Here is a 16186-nt window from a genome sequence, read left to right as displayed (position 1 = left end):
AACAACAATATCATACTAAAGGATCCATTCTTGATTGCTCAAGCATTTAATAACCATTTTTCATCTGTCTGTTCTGCTCTTATATCTAACCCTTCGTCTAGCGATGCTTTCAAAATGGTAAGCCCTCCCCGTAATAGTTGTTTCTTCTCATTCAGAGAAATTACACCAGCTGAAGTCCAGAATGCAATTAACGAGCTAAAGGTTAGTAGTGGGCCCGGCCTGGATAGCATTGAATCAAAATTTCTTAGGCTTTCATCTCATGTCCTTATGTTCCCTCTTTGTGATCTTTTTAACTTGTCTTTAGCCACTTGTGACATACCGGCCATTTGGAAATGTTCGCGTATTACCCCCTTACACAAAGGAGGTGATGCACTTGAACCTAATAACTACCGACCTATTTCAATTATATGTTCTATTGCTAAAGTTTTTGAAAAATTAATTTATAATCAATTGTCAAGTTATCTTAACAGGAACAATATCTTGTCCCCCTATCAATCAGGTTTTCGATCCAACCACTCTACCTCAACAGCTTTGTTAAAACTAACTAATGATATTTTTTCTGCTTCAAATTATTCTAAACTAACAGGTGCCATCTTTATTGATCTGACTAAGGCTTTTGATTTGGTTGACCACTACCTCCTTTTAGACAAGCTCTATTCCATTGGTCTGTCTCGCAATGCATTGCTCTGGTTTAACTCCTATCTCCATAATAGAAAACAATGTGTTGTCATACAAGGTTCTAAATCTGACACAACCTTACAACAATATGGTGTGCCACAAGGCTCAACTCTTGGTCCACTCTTGTTCTCTATTTTTATCAATGACCTCTCCTCATTCTGCTCTGATGGTTGTGTCCAGCTCTATGCTGATGACACAGTGTTATACACATCGCAAACAGACACATTTCAAATTCAATCTACATTGCAATCTGGCTTTAATTCTCTACAACACTGGCTGGCAGCAATAAACTGTTACTCAACAAAACTAAATCTCACACCATGATTTTTGGCACTCAACAAAATATTAAAACAATGTTCAAATCCTCTTCATATATGATCACCTGTCTCGATGGTACACCACTGAAAAAAGTTGAACACATAAAATATCTTGGACTCTGGTTAGACTGTGGACTATCATTTAAATATCACAATGATCACACCGTAAAGAAACTGAATTTTTGCCTTAGTGTCCACTACAGATCTAAACACTGTTTTTCATTTGCTGTTAGGAAGAGACTTGCTTCACAACTTATATTACCAATTCTTGACTTTGCAGATGTTGTTTATATGGTGGCCTCAAAAACAAATCTCCATCCTCTTAATATGTATGAAACACTTAACTTTCCCTCTCTCAATATAGAAAAACAGTTGCATTGGTATCACTTTATTTTTAAATGTATTTATTTCACCTACCCTCTTTACTTAAAGAATTTATTTGTACCAGTCTCATCTCATTACAATTTAAGACATGCCTCTCAAATCTTTTTTTCTACTCCCACAGTCGGTAAATCTGTTGGTAAAATGGCTTTTGAGTTTAAAGCACCATTAGACTGGAACAATCTACCAGGAAATATTCGGTCAATTTCATCATTACCTGTGTTTAAAAATGCTCTCTCTTCTTATTATGCAAACTGCTGCAACTGTTTCAATTAATATCTTCTTATATATATATATATACATATATATATATGTATTTTTATTTAACATAGTGTTGGGGGGTGTGACTGCTGGATACATAGATACAGATAGATTGATATAGATAAATAGTTATAGATAGATAGATATTATAACTATACATATACAGTATGTATTACTATTATTAGGGTTCATGCAGCGAAGCTGCAGGAAACCTATTGTGTTTCTATGTTTTCTTATTAGGTTTCCTCCTATTGTTATTGTAGGCTTTCCTATTATTATTATGTTGCTGCAATGGGAGTCAATGGCAGCCCCTAGAACCATATGGTAACTTTTTGTGAAATTTGGCACACTCATTAAGGACAGTCCCTTCTTTATTCACACCAATTTTCATGGCTCTCATTACACCGCTCTAGCGCCACCAACAGGTGAAAGTTGGACTTTTGTAACACACACAACTTTTGAACCGTATGACCGATTTTCAAAAATGAGGTACCATTGGATTCCCTGGATCAAGACGAATTAAACCCACCCCATGGCGTCAATTTCCGGTTATATAGATTTTCCGCTATTTCCGGTTTTATCAAAAACCTTTGAAAGCCTTCTCCTCCTACAATTTTTGGCAAATCTTCTTCAAAATTACCAGAGATGATCTTCAGACCTAGCCTCACAAAAGTTATTGGAAATAATTGTGATCCTCACAACCGTTTGTCCGGTACAGCCACTCAAATTCAGCTGAAAAACAGCCAAACAGGAAGTGAAGTCATATGTCAGCAAATATTTGAGTGAAATTTACGCTATATGGTGTTTTAGTTCGTCTTGATCCAGGGAATCCAGTGTTACCTCATTTTTGAAAATCGGTCATACGGTTCAAAAGTTGCGTGTGTTAACACAAGTCCAACTTTGACCCGTTGGTGGCGCTAGAGTGGTATAATGAGAGACATGAAACTTTGTATGAATAAAGAAGAGACTGTCCTTAATGATTGTGCCAAATTTCACAAAAAGTTACCATATGGTTTGTCCGGTACAGCCACTCAAATTCAGCAGAAAAGCGGTCAAACAGGAAGTGAAGTCATATCTCAGCTAATCTTTGAGACATCAACACCAAACTGGTATATCACTTGGATGACACTACACTATGTTCCCATGTGCAAAGGCAACTTCATATCTTGAAAAATGATTGATATAAAGCAAATTGGATACATTGTTTACGCTAAAATAATGCTTTACACATCTGCAGGTCAAAAAGTGAAACTCTGATTCAATCACAAGTTCATATGAAGACACTTGAGAATGTTTAGTACACAAATCTGAAAAAAGGTTGACTGTAAGATGAAAAGTAGATTTTTGGTGAATATTTGAAACATGCATGCTTGACTACTTGCTAGGGTGGTTCTCTATGTCTCTCTGTCTCCTCATCCGCGCGGCTCCTAAATCTCACACACACAGTCTCCCCTTAACACACGCGCAGGCTTTGTTTTACGCACACACATTCTCACAGACACACAGCTTGGTGTCACACACATACATTCTCACAGACACACAGGGTAAGCGCACACACACAACCTCCACTCAGTCTAAACTTCAGGGAAAAAGCATTGTAAATGTTGGATTTGAAATGTAATATCCCATTGGCAAGTCTGCAGCATGGATTTTTCTATACAGTGACAAATTGTCACAAAATTACATTTTTCCCTGGTTCGCAATGTTTGGAGGAGGAAACCGCCATCGCTGCTTGCAGCTATATTTAGGGTTCATGCAGCGAAGCTGCAGGAAACCTATTGTGTTTCTATTTAGGTTTCCTCCGGTAGGAGGTAACCTATTGTTATTGTAGGCTTTCTTATTATGTTAGTACCATGGGAGTCAATGGCAGCCCCTAGAACCATATGGTAACTTTTTGTGAAATTTGGCACACTCATTAAGGACAGTCCCTTCTTCATTCTCACCAAGTTTCATGGCTCTAATTACACCACTCTAGCGCCACCAACAGGTCAAAGTTGGACTTTTGTAACACACACAACTTTTGAACCGTATGACCGATTTTCAAAATTGAGGTACCATTGGATTCCCTGGATCAAGACGAATTAAACCCACCCAATGGCGTCAATTTCCGGTTATATAGATTTTCCGCTATTTCCGGTTTTATCAAAAACCTTTGAAAGCCTTCTCCTCCTACAATTTTTGGCAAATCTTCTTCAAAATCTCCTGAGATGATCTTCAGACCTAGCCTCACAAAAGTTATCAACAGAATTTTTATCCTCACAACCGTTTGTCCGGTACAGCAACTCAAATTCAGCAGAAAAGTCGCCAAACAGGAAGTGAAGTCATATCTTGGCAAATCTTTGACAAATCAACACCAAACTTGATATGTCACTGGCAAACACTACAACATGTTGCCATGTTCAAAGGCAACTTCATATCTTCAAAAATGATTGATATAAAGCAAATTGGATAAATTGTTAACGCTTAAACAATGCTTTACACATCAACAGGTCAAAAAGTGATACTCTGATTGAATCACAAGTTCATGTGAAGACACTTGAGAATGTTTAGAACACAAATCTGAAAAAAATTGACTGTAAGATGAAAAGTAGATTTTTGGTGAATATTTGAAATAGGCATGCTTGGCTAATTTCTAGGGTGATTTTCAGTAGAAGGACTCTCTCTCTCTGCTCCTTTGCGCGTGTGTGCTCCAGATTCTCTCTCTCACACACACACACACACACACACACACACACACACACACACACACACACACACACACACACACACACACACAGACACAGACAGGCTCCTTTGAAGCACACACACACAACATTAAAGGAAATGTAGGGATGACCACACCCCTTCTCACTCTTAGCTTGAAGCCATGGCCCTTGAGGATCTTCAAAGTAATGCATTTGAAATGTAATATCCCATTGGCAAGTCTGCAGCATGGATCTTTCTATACAATGACAAATTGTCACAAAAATACATTTTTCCCTGGTTCGCAATGTCTGGAGGAGGAAACCGCCATCGCTGCTTGCAGCTATATTTAGGGTTCATGCAGCGAAGCTGCAGAAACCTATTGTGTTTCTATGTTTTCTTATTAGGGTTCATGCAGCGAAGCTGCAGGAAACCTATTGTGTTTCTATTTAGGTTTCCTCCGGTAGGAGGTAACCTATTGTTATTGTAGGCTTTCCTATTATTATTATTACGTTGCTGCAATGGAAGTCAATGGCAGCCCCTAGAACCATATGGTAACTTTTTGTGAAATTTGGCACACTCATTAAGGACAGCCCGTTCTTCATCCACACCAAGTTTCATGGCTCTCATTACACCGCTCTAGCGCCACCAACAGGTCAAAGTTGGACTTTTGTAACACACACAACTTTTGAACCGTATGACCGATTTTCAAAAATGAGGTACCATTGGATTCCCTGAATCAAGACGAATTAAACCCACCCAATGGCGTCAATTTCCGGGTATATAGATTTTCCGCTATTTCCGGTTTTATCAAAAACCTTTGAAAGCCTTCTCCTCCTACAATTTTTGGCAAATCTTCTTCAAAATCTCCAGAGATGATCTTCAGACCTAGCCTCACAAAAGTTATGGAAATCATTTTGATCCTCACAACCGTTTGTCCGGTACAGCCACTCAAATTCAATTGAAAAGTCGCCAAACAGGAAGTGAAGTCATATCTTGGCAAATCTTTGTGAAATCAACACCAAACTTGATATGTCACTGGAAGACACTACAACATGTTCCCATGTGCAAAGGCAACTTCATATCTTAAAAAATGATTGATATAAAGCAAATTGGATACATCGTTAACGCTAAAATAATGCTTTACACATCAACAGATCAAAAAGTGATACTCTTATTCAATCACAAGTTCATGTGAAGACACTTGAGAGTGTTAAGTACGCAAATCTGAAAAAAAGTTGACTGTAAGATGAAAAGTGGATTTTTGGTGAATATTTGAAACATGCATGCTTGGCTAATTTCTAGGGTGATTTTCAGTGGAAGGTCTTTCTCTCTCTGCTCCTTTGCGCGTGTGTGCTCCAGATTCTCTCTCTCACACACACACACACAGGCTCCTTTGACAAACACAAGCACACACACAAAACATTTGAGGAAATGTAGGGATGACCACACCCCTTCTCACTCTTAGCTTGAAGCCATGGCCCTTGAGGATCTTCAAAGTAATGCATTTGAAATGTAATATCCCATTGGCAAGTCTGCAGCATGGATCTTTCTATACAATGACAAATTGTCACAAAAATACATTTGGTTCGCAATGTCTGGTGGAGGAAACCGCCATCGCTGCTTGCAGCTATATTTAGGGTTCATGCAGCGAAGCTGCAGAAACCTATTGTGTTTCTCTTTGTTCTTATTATTATTATTCTGTGCTGGGATCCTATGGCAGCCCATAGAACCGTCTGGTAAAAAGTTGTGAAATTTGGCACACTGATTGGGGACAGTCCCATGATTCATTTCACCAAGTTTCATGTAGGCAGATGTAGCGCTCTAGCGCCACCAACAGGTCAAAGTTGGACGTACGTTCACACACGTAACTTTTGACCCGTTGGCCCGATTTTCAAAAATGAGGCATCCTTGGAATCCTTGGACCAGGACGAGTTCAACGCACCCTATGACGTCATTTTGCGCCATGATGGATTTTCCGCCATTTTGGATTTTATCAAAAACCTTCAAAAAGTTTCACGGGTCACAATTTTTGTCCGATCAACACCAAACTTGACACAAATCATCTTCAGACCAAGCCTCACAAAAAACATTGTAGTACATCTTCGCAACTAAAACCGTTCGCCCGTGACAGCCAATCAAAGTTTGCGACGAAGTCGCCAGACAGGACGTGGGCTCATATCTCAGCAACGATTTCATGTATCAAGACCAAACTTACTACATGGACCGCTTACCTCATCAGGAAGACGCTTAAGAAATTTGGTGACCTTTGACCTCTAGGTGGCGCTGTAATTAGCAAAAATGCCTTTTGGCCTGTAGCTGTTGACGTGTTTGAAATTTCAACTTATTAGTGGGATCTATACATGCTCTTGGAGGTCTTTAGATTGACACATGCAAATATGTGACATTATCATAATTGATCAGGGCGCCATATTGAATTTAGTCAAAAACACTAAAAAGCAAACACAGGTCACAAATTTGATCTGATCTTCACCAAAATTGGCGCAGACCATCATTAGAACATGCCTTATAACTGCATAAGTTTATGGAACAATTGACGAAAGCGTTCGCCAGTAGCAGCCAATCGAATTAGGCGACGAAGCCGCCAAACAGGAAGTGAGCTCATATCTCGGCAACCCTGTAATGTATCAAAACCAAACTTGGTACATGGACTGCTGACCCCATCTGGGGGACAATCAATACATTTGGTGACCTTTGACCTTAATTTAATCCAAAACACTAAAAAGTTTGCACAGGTCGCAAATTTGATCCGATCTTCACCAAAATTGGCACGGACTTTCTAAAGACCATGCTTTATCACTGCATTGCGCTCTGAAAGCATTCGCCTTCAACAGCCAATCGAATTTGGCCGATTCGCTGCATGAACCCTCCATCGCTGCTTGCAGCTATATTTAGGGTTCATGCAGCGAAGCTGCAGGAAACCTATTGTGTTTCTATTTGTTCTTATTATTATTAGGGTTCATGCAGCGAAGCTGCAGAAACCTATTGTGTTTCTATGTTTTCTTATTATTATTATTCTGTGCTGGGATCCTATGGCAGCCCATAGAACCGTCTGGTAAAAAGTTGTAAAATTTGGCATACTGATTGGGGACAGTCCCATGATTCATTTCACCAAGTTTCATGTAGGCAGATGTAGCGCTCTAGCGCCACCAACAGGTCAAAGTTGGACGTACGTTCACACACGTAACTTTTGACCCGTTGGCCCGATTTTCAAAAATGAGGCATCCTTGGAATCCTTGGACCAGCACGAGTTCAACGCACCCTATGACGTCATTTTGCGCCATGATGGATTTTCCGCCATTTTGGATTTTATCAAAAACCTTCAAAAATCTTCACGGGTCACAATGTTTGTCCGATCAACACCAAACTTGACACACATCATCTTCAGACCAAGCCTCACAAAAGTTATTGGATTACATCTTCGCAACTAAAACCGTTCGCCCGTGACAGCCAATCAAAGTTTGCGACGAAGTCGCCAGACAGGACGTGGGCTCATATCTCAGCAAAGATTTCATGTATCATGACCAAACTTATTACATGGACCGCTTACCTCATCAGGAAGACGCTTAAGAAATTTGGTGACCTTTGACCTCTAGGTGGCGCTGTAATTAGCAAAAATGCATTTTGGCCTGTAGCTGTTGACGTGTTTGGAATTTCAACTTACTAGTGGGATCTATACATGCTCTTGGAGGTCTTTAGATTGACACATGCAAATATGTGACATTATCATAATTGATCAGGGCGCCATATTGAATTTAGTCAAAAACACTAAAAAGCAAACACAGGTCACAAATTTGATCTGATCTTCACCAAAATTGGTGCAGACCATCATTAGACCATGCCTTATAACTGCATTAGTTTATGGAACAATTGACGAAAGCGTTCGCCAGTAGCAGCCAATCGAATTAGGCGGCGAAGCCGCCAAACAGGAAGTGAGCTCATATCTCGGCAACCCTGTAATGTATCAAAACCAAACTTGGTACATGGACTGCTGACCCCATCTGGGGGACAATCAATACATTTGGTGACCTTTGACCTTAATTTAATCCAAAACACTAAAAAGTTAGCACAGGTCGCAAATTTGATCCGATCTTCACCAAAATTGGCACGGACTCTCTAAAGACCATGCTTTATCACTGCATTGCACTCTGAAAGCATTCGCCTTCAACAGCCAATCGAATTTGGCCGATTCGCTGCATGAACCCTCCATCGCTGCTTGCAGCTATATTTATTATTATTATTCTGTGCTGGGATCCTATGGCAGCCCATAGAACCGTCTGGTAAAAAGTTGTGAAATTTGGCACACTGATTGGGGACAGTCCCATGATTCATTTCACCAAGTTTCATGCAGGAACATGTAGCGCTCTAGCGCCACCAACAGGTCAAAGTTGGACGTACGTTCACACACGTAACTTTTGACCCGTTGGCCCGATTTTCAAAAATGAGGCATCCTTGGAATCCTTGGACCAGCACGAGTTCAACGCACCCTATGACGTCATTTTGCGCCATGATGGATTTTCCGCCATTTTGGATTTGATCAAAAACCTTCAAAATTTTTCACGGGTCACAATTTTTGTCCGATCAACACCAAACTTGACACACATCATCTTCAGACCAAGCCTCACAAAAAACATTGTAGTACATCTTCGCAACTAAAACCGTTCGCCCGTGACAGCCAATCAAAGATTGCGACGAAGTCGCCAGACAGGACGTGGGCTCATATCTCAGCAACGATTTCATGTATCAAGACCAAACTTACTACATGGACCGCTTACATCTTCAGGAAGACGCTTAAGAAATTTGGTGACCTTTGACCTCTAGGTGGCGCTGTAATTACAAAAAATGCATTTTGGCCTGTAGCTTTTGACCTGTTTGGAATTTCAACTTACTAGTGGGATCTACTCATGCTCTTGGAGGTCTTTAGGTTGACACATGCAAATATGTGACATTATCATAATTGATCAGGGCGCCATATTGAATTTAGTCAAAAACACTAAAAAGCAAACACAGGTCACAAATTTGATCTGATCTTCACCAAAATTGGCGCAGACCATCGTTAGACCATGCCTTATAACTGCATTAGTTTATGGAACAATTGATGAAAGCGTTCGCCAGTAGCAGCCAATCGAATAAGGCGACGAAGCCGCCAAACAGGAAGTGAGCTCATATCTCGGCAACCCTGTAATGTATCAAAACCAAACTTGGTATATGGACTGCTGACCCCATCTGGGAGAAAATCAATACATTTGGTGACCTTTGACCTTAATTTAATCCAAAACACTAAAAAGTTTGCACAGGTCGCAAATTTGATCCGATCTTCACCAAAATTGGCACGGACTTTCTACAGACCATGCTTTATCACTGCATTGCGTTCTGAAAGCATTCGCCTTCAACAGCCAATCGAATTTGGCCGATTCGCTGCATGAACCCTCCATTGCTGCTTGCAGCTATATTTGTTCTTATTATTATGATTCTGTGCTGGGATCCTATGGCAGCCCATAGAACCGTCTGGTAAAAAGTTGTGAAATTTGGCACACTGATTGGGGACAGTCCCATGATTCATTTCACCAAGTTTCATGTAGGCAGATGTAGCGCTCTAGCGCCACCAACAGGTCAAAGTTGGACGTACGTTCACACACGTAACTTTTGACCCGTTGGCCCGATTTTCAAAAATGAGGCATCCTTGGAATCCTTGGACCAGCACGAGTTCAACGCACCCTATGACGTCATTTTGCGCCATGATGGATTTTCCGCCATTTTGGATTTTATCAAAAACCTTCAAAAAGTTTCACGGGTCGCAATTTTTGTCCGATCAACACCAAACTTGACACACATCATCTTCAGACCAAGCCTCACAAAAAACATTGTAGTACATCTTTGCAACTAAAACCGTTCGCCTGTGACAGCCAATCAAAGTTTGCGACGAAGTCGCCAGATAGGACGTGGGCTCATATCTCAGCAACGATTTCATGTATCAAGACAAAACTTACTACATGGACCGCTTACCTCATCAGGAAGACGCTTAAGAAATTTGGTGACCTTTGACCTCTAGGTGGCGCTGTAATTAGCAAAAATGCATTTTGGCCTGTAGCTGTTGACGTGTTTGGAATTTCAACTTACTAGTGGGATCTATACATGCTCTTGGAGGTCTTTAGATTGACACATGCAAATATGTGACATTATCATAATTGATCAGGAAGCCATATTGAATTTAGTTAAAAACACTAAAAAGCAAACACAGGTCACAAATTTGATCTGATCTTCACCAAAATTGGCGCAGACCATCATTAGACCATGCCTTATAACTGCATAAGTTTATGGAACAATTGACGAAAGCGTTCGCCAGTAGCAGCCAATCGAATTAGGCGGCGAAGCTGCCAAATAGGAAGTGAGCTCATATCTCGGCAACCCTGTAATGTATCAAAACCAAACTTGGTACATGGACTGCTGACCCCATCTGGGGGACAATCAAAACATTTGGTGACCTTTGACCTTAATTTAATCCAAAACACTAAAAAGTTTGCACAGGTCGCTAATTTGATCCGATCTTCACCAAAATTGGCACGGACTTTCTAAAGACCATGCTTTATCACTGCATTGCGCTCTGAAAGCATTCGCCTTCAACAGCCAATCGAATTAGGCCGATTCGCTGCATGAACCCTCCATTGCTGCTTGCAGCTATATTTAACATTAACATTATTATGCTCCTGAGCTGATGATCTGTTGTTGTGCTCTGTTTGGAGCGCAGTCGTATAATTCGTTATGTATTTGATGTCTTGCTGCAATTCTGCTGATCATTTGTTGTGTGTTTTTGTTTGTCCCGTCTTATTGTTGTTTCTATGTTTATTTTTATTTTCATTTAATGTATGTTTACAATCTGATTGTGTTGTGGACCCCCTCGAAAACGAGATGTTACATCTCAAGGGGTTATTCCAAATAAAGATAATTTCCAACATAACACCAACATCATTAAATCACATAACACAACATTACCTATGGAAGAGTACAGCAGGAGCTGATGGCTTGGGCGCCTGTCTTCGGAGGAGCTGGAGCTGCCGTCTTCACAGGATAGGGAGCTGAATCTTAGGCAGCCGTCTATGCAGGAGTGGGAGCTGGGGCGGCCGTCTCCGTCTATCTACGCAAGACTACAGAAGATCATTAATTCACACAACAGAACATTATCTACGGAAGAGTACAGATCATCATTAATTCACATAACAGAACATTACCTATGGAAGACTACAGAACATCATTAATTTCATTACACCAACAGCATTTATTCAAACAGAACATTACCTATGGAAGAGTACAGCAAGAGCTGGAGCTGCCGTCTTCACAGGAGCTGGAGCGGCTGTCTACGCAGGAGCTGATGGCTGGGGCAGCCATCTTCGGAGGAGCTGGGGCTGCTGTCTTCACAGGATAGGCAGCCGTCTACGCAGGAGCTGGGGTGGCCGTCTTCGCAGGAGTGGGAGCTGGGGCGGCCGTCTACGCAGGAGCTGGGGCGGGCGTCTACACAGGAGCTGGGGCGTGTTGTATTTTTAAGTGTTTTAGTTTAGATTTGATAGATTTCTGTTAAATATTTGAATACTGATTTAATTGAAGTTAAGTTAAGCAAAGGGGAATTTATATTGGATGTATTTAAATATGCATAATTGCCTTATCAATGTGATTAATACTGTTGTTTTGATAATGCAGTAACAAAAGGGCACAGCGAGTTCACGTCCAGTTTATGTTTTCAACGGTTCTATGGCTTGTAATGTGACCTTTGAAGAGAGCGTCAGATGTGGTTGCTTTGAGAGAGCTCTATGATGAATGTGAGATCCAGATACGCAGTTTGGAGTCACTGGGTGTTGTATCCGAGACGTATGGCGGTTTGCTCTGTCCAATTCTACTGCAGATGATACCTGAGGAGCTAGCTCTTCAGTACAGTCGACAAAGAGGAGCGAGCGATGAATGGCAAGTGATGGGGGTGATGAAATTCCTTCAAAATGAGATCCTCAGTCGAGAGAGAACCATGCAGCTGACCAGAGAAAAGAATTACCAGAGCCACCATAAGCCATTTAAAAGGACTGACACAACTTTTGAGCTGAAACAGAGAAGACAGAGCCTGCCATCAGCTGTAGCTTTGTACACATCCAGCCAGAGAACACAGAATTGTGTATTTTGTGACAGTGCAGAGCACAAACCTGAACACTGTCCCTCACACAATGTGACTGAGCGGCGGGATATTCTGAAAAGGACAGAAAGATGCTATGTGTGCCTAGGACAACAGCACAAAGCAAGAAACTGCAGAATTAAAGACGCGTCATGTTTCAAATATGGAAAAAGACATCACAGTGCAGTATGCAAAAATGGTGCAGAACCTACACTTATCACCAGTGACAAGGTAGAAGATGTGGTCTCTTCATTCACAACTCAGTCCATGAAGGTGAGACGTAAAGGTCATACAACAGTGCTGCTACAGACTGCCCAAGCACATGCCGTGGGTCCAGGTGGACGGACATTAGTGCGATGTCTGCTAGATGGAGGAAGTCAGAGAAGCTTTGTGTGTGAAAAGCAGTAAAGGGCTCTAAATCTACCTGGGATAAGACAAGAGACTTTTACTCTCCACACATTCGGCTCCGCTGCTTCGGTGACAACCAGAAGAAACACTGTGAGACTGGTTCTGGAGAACCTGAGGAATAAAGGACAGAAAATAGAAATCGAAGCAATTGAGGTACGACAAGTATAAACTGCCGTGATGAAAGTTCCAGGTGAGCAGATCCAGCGTGAACTGAAAAGAAGAAGACTGCAGTCTGCAGATGCAGTTGATGATGGCGCTGATGACAGAGAGTTGTCAGTGCTAGTAGGAGAGGACTACTACTGGAGCACGGTATCAGGCCGTGTAGAGACTTACTGATACACTTGTTGTACTTGAGAGTGTGTTTGGATGGTCTGTACAGGGCCCAGTGACAATGTCAAGTGTTTCTGAAGCCACATGCATGCACATCCACATTGAAGAAGACACACTGATTTCAAGCCAGCTGAAGGCCTCCTGGGAAATAGAATCTCTTGGCATTACGAAAGAAGAACCAAGTGAAGAAGAGGCACTTCAAAAGGTTTGAAAACACAACACAATGTTTAAGTGTTTTATTTTAAATTTGATAGATTACTGTTAATTATTTGAAGCAAAGGGGAATTTATATTGGATGTATTTAAATATGCATAATTGCCTTCTCAATGTGATTGATTGATTGTTTTATTAATACTAGGGATGGGCATAATTAATCGACGATCGATTAATTGATCATTCATCGATAAAACTTATGCACGTTCTGTTGCGTAGTGTGAGTCTTGAAGGAACGCAATGGATTTCGCTATGTGGCAGCAATTAAAATGTTACCAAACAAGGGCAATGTTTGAAAAAACTACTCAGTTACCTTCAAGTTTCTGTGTCTTTCAAAAGTAAACATGAATAGGTCACGGCGTGTAGCGTGGGACCATTTTGATTAAAAAAAATGACTTAGTTCATTGACAACACTGCGAAGCTGTGTATAAGTACAACTCAGCCACAACTCAAATGATGTACCACTTGAACAACGCATATCCGACCATGGTTAGTGACAGTACACAACTAAGTAAGTATTAAACATTTGGAACCCACCATATTTATCAGCACTGTTGGAAATAGCTACAGCCTCCATCACTTAGCTCACCGTGGCTAAGTTAGCATCCCTACCTAACCTAGGATTACTGGCGAACTTGGCTTGAAGGATTCCAAAAGGTAGCCAAGCTAGCTAACTGGTTGTTTTAAAAACAATACCTTCCAGGGTTATTGTTTCTGGTTAGAAAACCGGGGAATGACATAGCTTGAAATTGGCACTGGTCAAGAATCATCTTAAAAGTTGACGTTTACTATCAGCTGTTATTCTAAGCACCTGGACTTGTAGGTTTAGGGCTTAACTATTAATATTCTCTTTAGCGGTGAATTGAACTGCTTGTCGATAATACTGTTACTGGTTGTTTTAATGGAGCTTTGTTAATTAGCCTAATTCATTGTTAGGTAGGCTAACCGAGTAAGTTGTGTTCATGAGCACCGTCACCGGCTTCTAGCTGTCGGCCCCGCTGCTTATAAGAGTACAGCAGCGCATATTCTTCAAGTGTAACCATTAAACTGATCCGGTTTAACTGCCACAAGAGTGTTGTCAATCTTGTAATAAAGATCTCATTGAGGAACACGCTGTGTTTTATCTTTTTTCACTGCATTTTAATATAGCCTATAAATAGTGCATTTTTGATATAATTTTTTTAATGATTAATCGAAAATCGATCGTTAATTCTCCCGACGATCGATTAAGACAATTTAATCGAATGCCCATCCCTAATTAATACTGATTTTGATAATGCAGTAAGTTTGTATGTTACTACATTTCCCAAAGTGCACAGCGAGTTGCACGTCCAGTTTACGTTTTCAACGGTTCTATGGCTTGTAATGTGTGAATGATAAATCGACAAGAGTTTTTCTGCTAGTAAAGGTTCGTTTTTTTACCCAGTTGTGGAACTTCGTTTATTTCCTGCTGGCTAGTGGGATTAATACAACAGGGGGCTGTCATTGCAGGAGCAGGAGCTGGGGCAGGTGTCATTGCAGGAGCTGGGGTGGTCGTCTTGGCAGGAGCTGAAGATGGAGTGGTCGTCTCCCGTCTATCTACGGATGAGTACAGAACATCATTCATTCGCACAACAGATCATTATCTACGCAAGATTACAGAACATCATTCATTCAAACAGAACATTACCTATGGAAGAGAACAGATCATCATTCATTTCATTACACCAACATCATTCATTCAAACAGAACATTACCTATGGAAGAGTACAGCACAGAGTCTTCACAGGAGCTGGAGCTGCAGACTGCGCAGGAGCTGATGGCTGGGGTGGCCGTCTTTGGAGAAGCTGGGGCTGCTGTCTTCACAGGATGGGGAGCTGGATCTTGGGCAGCCGTCTTCGCAGTACCTAAGGCGGAAGTCATTGCAGGAGCTAGGGTGAGCGTCTACGCAGGAGCTGGGGTGGCCGTCTAAGCAGGAGCTGGGGTGGCCGTCTACGCAGGAGCTGGGGTGGCCGTATACGCAGGAGCTGGGGTGGCCGTCTACGCAGGAGCTGGGGTGGCCGTCTACGCAGGAGCTGGGGTGGCCGTCTACGCAGGAGCTGGGGTGGCCGCCTACGCAGGAGCTGGGGTGGCCGCCTACGCAGGAGCTGGGGTGGCTGTCCTCACCGGATTGGGAGCTGGGGTGGCTGTCTTCACAGGAGTGTGAGCTGGGGCGGCCGTCTACGCAGGAGCTGGGGCAGCTGTCATTGCAGGAGTGGGAGCTGGGGCAGCCGTCTACGCAGTAGCTGAAGATGGAGTGGTCGTCTCCCGTCTATCTACGGAAGATTACAGAACATCATTCATTCACACAACAGAACATTATCTACAGAAGAGTGCAGAACATCATTAATTTCATTACACCAACATCATTAATTCACTCAACAGAAATATTATCTACAAAAGAGTACAGAACATCATTAATTGCATTACACCAACATCATTTATTCAAACAGAACATTACCTATGGAAGAGTACAGGAAGAGCTGGGGTTGCCGTCTTCGCAGGAGCTTGAGCTGACGTGGGAGTGGGAGCTAGGGCGGCCGTCTACACAGGAGCTGGGGCTGCTGATTTCGCTTGAGCTGACGTGGGAGTGGGAGCTAGGGCGGCCGTCTACACAGGAGCTGGGGCTGCTGATTTCGCAGGAGCTGGGGCGGCTGTCTACACAGGAGCTGGAGCTGGGACGGCCATCCAGAGAATGAACAGTGAACCGTGTTACCATGGT

This window comes from Sprattus sprattus (genome assembly GCF_963457725.1).
Source record: "Sprattus sprattus genome assembly, chromosome: 13".
Classification (NCBI taxonomy): Eukaryota; Metazoa; Chordata; class Actinopteri; order Clupeiformes; family Clupeidae; genus Sprattus; species Sprattus sprattus.
The sequence above is the reverse complement of the archived record's forward strand: the minus strand, read 5'-3'. Positions refer to the sequence as shown.